The following is a 9,547-nucleotide window of genomic DNA, read 5'->3' as shown; positions in this document are numbered from 1 at the left end:
AAAAAAAAAAAGAATAATGCACTGGACCTCAAGGTCAGTTGGAATTGCAGGGTTGGTGGTTCAAACCCACCAGCCAATCCTCAGAAACAGGGTCGCTATGAGTCAGAACAGACTCAACGGCACTTAACAACAACTACTACTGGTAGTACTCTATAGCTGACCCTTTTTTCATTTTATTTAATTTTTTTAGCTTGAAACAAAAGAAATGAATTGTCTTAGACTTTTAGAGGCAGAAGTCCAAAATTGAAGTGTTGGCAGAGCCTTGCGCTCTTTCTGAAGGCTCCCGGGGAAGAATCTGTTCTTGTCTCGTCCAGCCTCTGATAGCTCCTAGCACTCATTGACTCCTTAGCTTGTGAATCCATAACTCTAACCTCTGCCTCTATCTTCACATGGTTATGCCAGACACTATTATAAGAACTTTATATAATCTTAGTTAATCCTCATTAAAAAAAAAATAGAAAGGATTTATTATTATTCCTCTGTAGATGAAAAAGCTGGGTCACAGAGTTTAGGTAACTTTCTCTGTCTCCCAAACCTGAGCTGGCAGAGGACTGTGCTAGACAGTCCTCTACCCACAACTACTCTACCACACAACTACTCCTCCAGATTTCTATGCACATAATTCTCTTCATCCTGACTCCCTCAGACTTCCCCATCTCTTAAATAGCAGTCTCCAGTCATCTCCAATATTCTTAAGCTGCAATCACTCCTAGGAAGAAGCCTAGGGGTCATCCTTCAATTTCCTTTCTTTCTCTAACCTCCCACACTGACCCCATAGTCCAATTTTGCCTAAGTCTATCTCCAAAATAGCACTTAAATGGACCTATGCTTTCCTGTCTTCCCCTGTTTCAGTCATCTGAAACTTCCCCAGTTTCACCATCTCTTGCCATAACACTGGCAATAACCTAAGGATATTTTTATTTACCCACTTGTCCACTCAAATTTCCTAGTAAACAGTTAAAGGAAGATCCATTAGGACTATCAACAGGTGGGTTTTTTGTTTTAAAATCATTTTATTTCCCTGTTTAAAGTCATTGCAGTTTGCATGAATTCTTAACACGTGCTACAAGGCCCCACAACCAGCTGGTGTCCTCCTTTGCAACCCCTCTGCCTTTCTGTGCGCATTCACTGCAAATTTTCTTCCACCTCTGGAGTCCCTCATATTCTCTTATCTACCCTGACAATTCTTTCCCATACGGCTCAGAGTGCTAGTTCCATGTGGCCGTAGAGACTCAGTGTAAACGTCTTCACCTCAAAAAGCTGTCTCCAGCCACCAGGTCTAAAGCCACCTCCTACTTCCAATTTTTCCTTTCAGATACTTCCTTCCACTTTCTTTTTCTTCAGAATTCTGTTCTTTACAAAAACAAATATTTACTAAGCACCAACTATGTGCCAGGCACTATGATAGATGTAAAGAATATAGCAACCTTTTTATAATAGCAACAGAATGAAAACAACCCGAAGATCTATCAATAGGAAACTTGCTAAATAAATTGTGATAAAATACTGTCTGTTGGAGAAACAGTGAGAAAGCTTTTCACTCAATGGAGAGGGAGAAAAGAAAGATCTCCCAGATATATCACTAAGTGAAAAACAAACAAACAAGGGATGGAACAGTGTGTTTAGTGTGACATGTAAAAGTGGAAAAACAATAGGTGGTACACGTTTGCTTATTTATGAGAACATACTTCCAGAAGTATCCACATAAAAACTGATAATGTTGGCCACCTCTGAAGAGCACCATTGAGTGGTTGGGGAATGGGGTGAAAAGGAGACTTTTCTGATCTTTTTTTTTTTCTCACCTGAACTTTAAATCATACGAATGTGTTCCCTTTTTTAAAGACAAAATAGTTAAATATGTAAATGAAACAATCACTTACTGTTTTACTTCTCTATCTTCTCACAATTAAAACAGACCACTTTCATTATCTTTTTTTTTTTTAGTTTATAAAAGGAGAAAACAGAAAACCGGAGAACTTCCTTGGTAGAAAGTAAGGTCTAATTGAGAAAGGAAAAACTACATGGGTTTTCACCTGGAAATGTGCTTGGAGGTGCTTCTTTGTGTCTAGAATGTTAAACCAAATGTGACTGAGCCTTTTCATCGATGGAACTAGTCACAGGCATCATGTAGTTGGCTGTATTTTTTTAAAAAACATCTCTTGTGAATTCCTCTAAGTAGAAGTGATTTAAAAATCCACTTATACTGCAGTCTTCTCTTCAGACTTTATTGTCATCAACATCTGTTTTTTAAAAGAAAACAGCTTTCACCCTGGGTGTGCAGATGAGCTCTGACAAAGCTACTTACTGGAACCAAACTTTGTATAGCCTGGGGTAGTGAATTGCAGCCCACGTGCACAGCAGGGGCTGATCCGGAACCAGGGTGAAAGGCTCAGCACAGTGTCCACGTGAAATAAAATCAGTGTTGTCAGTGGTGGGAAATCAGGGGATTTAGGAAGCTCAATTCTTTAAGGACATGTTTATTGCTACTAGCCAATCAATGAACATTTCAGATTGGCTATAATTAATAGCCTACGCATCCACAAAATCCACCTCCCTGGAATTCGTTTATGCAACCTGTCCAGTAGGTTAGCCTTCTAGTCCTCAGGGACACAGCCTAACAATCTCCAATGTTGCTGAGTATGTGCAGTGCATTATTTGTTGCCCTCTTTTGATAATCAAACTGCAGCATCTTTAATTATAACCCCACAATAAAATGCTAGAGCTGGAAGGGGTTTTAGGGGCCATTTCCATTTTCTCCATTTTTCAACAAAACAAATTTAGGGAATGTAACTAGTTTGTGTAAGGTCTCCCATTAAGTGAGCGGCAGTCTGATCCAGAAGAGACTCTGGCTTCCCATCCTCCGTCTCCTGTTAGCTATGGTTTTATTTTTGTACAGACTGAATCTTTGACAGGTGAGGCGAGCAGGGTTGGGGAGGATGGCTTCTTTCAAACACTACTGGCACAATTTTCTGAAATTTACTGAGTCTCACTTTTTTTTTATTGAAATATAAAAATGTCTACCTCACCCTTTGATGAAATGACTTGGAAACTGCCAGGAAGATAGAAGATGTCTGGCAAATATGAGTTCTCCATCCCTTCTCTTCCCATCCCTTACCTTTTATAGGTCCTAAGACAAGGAGCTCTGGTAGTATAGTGCTTACGAATTGGGCTGCTAACCTCAAGGTCAGCAGTTCAAAACTACCAGCTGTTCCATGGAAGAAAGATGAGGCTTTCTGCTCCCATAAAGATTTACAGCCTTGGAAACCCTATACCGGGTCGCCATGAGTCCGAACTGACTCCACAGCATACCAACACCATCAAGACAATGCCTTGGCATATATAAGGTGCTGGAACATGCTTATTGATTTTGATTGGTTGCTTGACAGTTAGTACTGTTTACTCAGATTGGGTTCCAGGTTTTTTGTTACCTTGAAGACATAAGGCTGATTTCAGCTTTACACCCCTAAGACTTTATTAGGACTATTTGTGCATTTCTCCTTCTGCAGCTGCCTTGGAGAGTGAGGCATACCTCAGATCATGGACCCAGGGGCACACAGGGCCTTCCTTTGCTAAAGGCAGGATGTAGACTTGCTTAGGCTGGACTGGACCGCTGTGAACCTTCTGGTCCTACCTGTCCAAAAGGAGTGCATTATGTTGCATTATGAACATTAGAGCAGGGTTCCCAGTGTGCTAGAATATTTCAACCACCACACACACACACTGACCACTCCACCCTACTGCTGCAGTAAGCTAGGACATTTATACACACCTCTGGACATCTCTCACACCTCTGGACATTTACACACACAGTTTTCTCTGCCCGGAACACAATATAGAGATATTGATGTTGCTGTTTTTAAGTGCTGTCCAGTTGATTCCATCTCATAATTATCTTGTATAGGTATTCTGAGGACCAGCTGGTAGGTTTGAACCGTCGAGCTTGTCCTTAGCTGTCCAATGCTGATCTTACGGTGCCACACTAGGACTCCAATTCAGAGATAGATTTTCATTTATTCAATCAATATTTATTAAGCACTTACTATGTTTCAGATGGGACTCCTGGTATGGTGCTGCAGGATCAGCAGTAGACTTCCAAACACAAGGTCAGCTGTTCAAACCACCAACTGCTCTTTGTAAACCCTATACAAGGTCGTTATGAGTCCAAACCAACTGGATGGCACTTAACAACAATAACAACTGTATCAGTCAGGCACTCTGGTGGCAAAGTGGGCAGCTAACTCAAAGGAACCCATCTACCCCTATACAGGAGAAAGATGTGACCATCTGCTTCTGTAAACATAGGCAGTCTTGGAAACCCTGTGGCTCAGTTCGGCTCTATCCTATACAGTTGCTATGAGTTGAATCAATTTGATGACAATGGGGCTGGGTTTCTGTTTCAGACACTGTCTACTTCCAACCACTGGAAGTAGTGTATATCTGATATACAGCAGTGAGCAAAGCAGACAAAAATCCCTGTTCAAACCAAATTTGCCACTGTTTTAGATGCATCTTCTGTTACAGGAAAACTTTACTGACTTCCCAAGCAGTGCTGATGCCTGCCAATGTAATCCCTGACACCCTTGTGGTCCCCACAAGGGAGACAACCTGCCCTTCTGGCTCAGCCCTCCGTGGTGAGACCCTGGATAGCACAACATCCTCACATGCTGATCCAGTCAGCAGCGGCTGCCAGGCCTACTCTCTCCCAGGAGATAAATTCACTTCCTAGAATTATTGGAAAGATTAAATGAGATCATTGGCTACATACTGCTCAGCACAGTGCCTGGAAAAGAGGAGTTGGATATATTTTTATTCATTGTAGTGTCATATCCCATCATAATCACAAGCAAGGGCTTGGGGGAGCTAACTGGGTTCAAATAAAAATGGATTACTTGCTAACTCTGGGACTCTGGGTAAGCTACCTAATTACTGTAGAATTCAGTCTCCTTATCTCTAAAGTTAGGAGTCATGCTGTCGTGCTGCGGGTTAATGCGCTGGTCGGTTTGAACCACAGGGTCAGTGGTTCAAGCTCACCAGCCACTCTTCAGAAAACCCCATCCAGGGTCGCTATGAGTAGGAACTGACTCAATGGCACTTAACAACAAGAACATCTCTAAAATTAAGTCCTGGTGTGGTGCTGTAAGACAAGCACTAGACTGCTAAATTCAAGGTACATGGTTCAAACCCATCAGCTGCTCCTTGGAAACCCTATACAAGGTCGCTATGAGTCAGAACTTACTCAGTGGCGCTTAACAATATCTCTAAAACAATGACACTTAACATTACTAAAATGGACTAGTAACAGTGAAATCATTTTGAGAATTTACTATTGCATTTCCGGCACTTTAGATATTCAAGTGAAGTGCTTTTACTTCTCCAAGCCTGACAAGCCTCCTGAGGCACAGGTGCGTCATTATCCCCATTTTATAGCTAGGCTAAGAAATGCACCAAAAGATGCACAGGTGGCAGCAGTGAACCCAGGGGGCCCGGCATCAAAGCATGGGCACTTAGCCACTTAGCACTAAGCTTACCCCAGCCTTCCTAAGGATACCTCCTCAATGGGCTGTTTTAAAAACTCAATAAGATGGCCCATGCAGCCCATTTGTGGCCGTGTCTGGCACATGATAAGTGCTCATTACTGTAAATGTGAATGATGCGCCCTTCTATTATTGTGGAGTCCTGGTATAGCACTGTAGGATAAGCACTGGGCCACAAGGTCAGCTTGAACTGCACGGTTGGCAGTTCAAACCCACCAGCTGCTCCTTGGAACCCCTAGATAGAATCATTGTGAGTCAGAACCAACTTGATTTGAAGGCACTCAACAACAACAACAGCAACACTATTATGATGATGATCATTAATTTGTTCAGAAGGAGCCCTGATAGCATAGTGGGTTATGAGTTGGGCTGCTAACCGTAAGGTCAACAGTTCAAGCACACCAATTGCTCCTTATGAGAAATACGAGACTTTCTGCTTCTGTAAAGATTTACAGCCTCAGAAACCTTATACTGGGTCGCTATAAATTGGAATCAACTAGATGGTAATGGGTTTGGTTTTGGTGTGGCACTCTAGGATCAGCACTGGACTGGGAACCACAAGGTCAGCAGTTCAAATCCACCAGCAGCTCCTTGGAAACCCTATACAGGATCAATATGAATTGGAACTGACTCAATGACACTTAATATCAACAACAACAACAATTTGCTCAGTAGCAAAATAGTTCCACCGTTGAAGGAAGATTTAATTGAAAGAGTAAAGCCTTTTGTTCTGTCCAATCAGGTTAGGACAGCGAGCAGCCCAGGGTCAGAGAACTCAAGGTTGCCTGCAGACCAATTACCGGTGCTTCTCCACAAAGGTTGCCTCACTGGTCTACATTGTGTGAGACACAACAGTAGGCTTGGTAGAATCTAAGTGGACACTTTATTGCCCCAGCAGAAAAAGACCCCAAGTTTTATAATACTGGCTGGTCTCCTGCCTAGGTCAGGTGTACTGATCAGTCTGGCAGTAGAAGTATCCTGAGCATCTCCTGTGCCCAGGTGCTGCAGTGGTGTAGGAAGACGGACTCTCAGAAGCATACATGAGTGAGACACCTCAGCTGTCAAGGGGACTTTGAGACAAAGCATGGACATGAGATATTAAATAATGCTGCCATTCATATAGCTCTGCTTTAACCACCAGCACTGAGGTATAGATGGCAGCAGTTATGGATATAGGATATAGGAGACTGCCATGGCTAGAGAAGTGCTTAGAAGAGGAGAAGAACTTTAATAGATAGGATCTGGGTAGGTTTTCAGGAATTGGAATATCATTCTAGGAAGGAGAAATGAAATAAACTATGATCCAGAGCCAAGACATATCACAAGGCTAACTTAAGGACAATGAAAAGGGAAATCTGTCACAGGATGTACAGGGCTTTGTGTGAGGGACAGGAAAGCCAATGGCACAGTGGACAGGGTGAAGCCACAGGTTTCCAATACCAGCCAGACGTAACTGGGGACTGGTTTCCCATTAAATGTGAACTCTGTTCCCAACTCAGAGCGCAGTGCCTGGCCCACAGCAAGTCCCTACCAGCTGTGTTATTAAAATGGAGCTTCCATCGGATTAATTTTTCAGGTTACTATAGGGAGAAAAATGGGGAGTGCAGAGTGTGATGGGAGGACCATATTTGGACATCTGTTGCCATTAGAATTGATAGATCAGAGACAATAGTATGACAGCTAGTTCTTCTTTCCTCAGCTCAACCGCACCCCACCCCACCCCCCCATCATTGTTCACGACCTCTCCAAACATGGCGGGAGGTAGGTGGAGAATATTCAGTGCGGCATCAGCTCCCTCCCATATCTTTGTGACAATGGTCTGGGCTTCTGTAGTATTCTCATTGTAAACTCACTTTCCAGAAGGAGCCTTTGTCTGATGTAGCTGAACTTTGGCTGAACTCCAGCTCTAGGCTCCCTCATTGCACCTCTCCGCTCTGTCATTCTTGAGTGCTTACCAGGAAGTGGACAAAGCCAGAAAAAAGGGTCAGTCAGAGACTTGGGCATCCTGAGCAGACTTATCATTGAAATCTTATTGAAACTGGTAGCCCTCAAATATTCACTAACGTGTGTAGAAAATACCAAGAGCTGTGAGCTTGAGCTGATGCAAGTCTGTGGTAGGCTCAGCCTTACCCCCATTCAGGAAAGCAAAAGTTCTGCAGTGATCCGGATACTGCCACCACTACTTCAACTCCCATCACCACCAAGAAACAGATGGTTGTTGTTGTTGTTAAGTGTTTTTAACCAAAAAGTCAGTTCTGATTCATAGTGACTCTGTATAGGGTTTCTGAGGAATGTCTGGGAGGTTTGAACTGCTGACCTTGTGGTTAGAAGTCTAGTACTTATCCTACAGCACCACTCCAGGACCCCAAAAGACACATTAGCAATTGCCAATTGCTATGGAGTATGTGCCTTTGTGGCATGTCAAATGATTTTTTTCTATTTACAAAGCTCTCCTTGAGAGAACTTCCTTCATTCCACACATTTGTTGAGTGTTGATTAGAGGATGAGAATAATTCAGTGAATCAAAGTATCAGTAGTTCCTTTCCTTGTTGTTAGCTGCCAAGGAGTCAGCCCAGACCATGATGACCACATACAGTGGAACATAACACTGCCCAGTCTTGCACCATGCCCAGCATCAACTGTATCTGTAATCCATAGGGTTTTCGTAGACATTTCCTGGCTATGCTTTAAATGACTTGGTTTAATATTTTCTGTCTGATCCTGAATTTAGTCTGCCCTGTGATTAGTATGTACCTTTCAGGGATTGGTCAATAAACTATGCACATGAGGTGCATTGTACCCTAGTATGCAAATAAAGTGACTGTGAACTGAGGTCTCCCAACATCCAACTGAGAGTCAGTAGGTTACTTTGTTGCCCAAACTCAGGAGGAAAAGCTGGGTCTAACCTGAAATCAGACCTTTTCACTGGGACCAGCAAAAGCAAGGTCAATTCTCCTGTAAACAAATGAACAGAGTTCTTGCCTTAGTCAGAGAGCCCCACTTAGCAGTGTAGCAACCCCTGGGCGACTAGACCATTTAAGTGAATCTGCTTAGGGCTCTTACACAGAGAACTTGGAATCCCTGCAGACACTGGACTCATTTAGTCCATAAATATTTCTCAGGTGTTGTACTGATGAGGTCCCGCCTGGCAGTAGGAGACTGAGGACCATTTTCTTGAGCCCTCAGGTCTAGACCATATAAAGGTGAGGACCTTTATCCCCTCCCCTCCCCCCGCATCCCCAGCACAGCCAAGACTGCTCCATAAATAGCCATGCCCAGAATGCACAGCTCTCAACGGTTGGCAGACATGACAGGTGTAGGGAGGATGTGAAAGGAGAAGGCTTGGGAGATTAGGAATACTTCTGCAGGTGTACCCAGAGAAACCCAACTTGTTCATTTTCCCTCCCGTTGTGTTTTTTTTTTTTTCAGTTATTGGACCAGGCAACAGAGGAGTCAGAACTTCTGCTTCCCAAATGGCACTCAATCAAGGTGACATCAGAAGGTAGGAGACCCCCACTGGCCAGTAGACTTGGTTATTGTTAGTTGCTGTCAAGTCTGCTACAACTCATGGTGACACTTGGTGGCCTCCTCACTAGAGATCATAGAATGTGGAGACCATATTGGCAATGTTGTCAACATGACGTTCTGTAAAATTTTGTGCAGTATTTCATGAGAGAATTTATTTTTCTTCAATGAAAATGTCTCTTAGAAAAATTTTTCATAAGTCCAACTTACATGTATCAATATACCTACAAGTCTAAAACTCTATGTTCAGCTACATTTTGAATCTTCTATTGCACTCTGGTTTGAGCTGTCATTACTACCTAATTATGAATCACATGCTTCATCTGTATGTTCGGTCATTATGTTGCAGCCAGTGTTTGTATAGATGCTGATTTTGCCATTATTTCTGGTGTTACAGCTATAATATTGATAATTAGTTTTTTTTTTTAATTTAAGGTTTTTATTGTAGATTAAGTGAAAGTTTACAGGGCACATCAGTTTCATATTCA

The 9,547-nt window shown here is 42.7% G+C and overlaps 1 pseudogene; it reads left to right on the top strand.

Annotated features, from left to right (window-relative positions):
* Positions 1-9,547, top strand: part of LOC102824036 — a 144,366-nt pseudogene that overhangs the window by 1,365 nt on the left and 133,454 nt on the right.

Source organism: Chrysochloris asiatica, unplaced genomic scaffold (assembly GCF_000296735.1).
Source record: "Chrysochloris asiatica unplaced genomic scaffold, ChrAsi1.0 scaffold00024, whole genome shotgun sequence".
Taxonomy (NCBI): domain Eukaryota; kingdom Metazoa; phylum Chordata; class Mammalia; order Afrosoricida; family Chrysochloridae; genus Chrysochloris; species Chrysochloris asiatica.
This window is presented reverse-complemented; position numbering and strand designations above follow the sequence as displayed.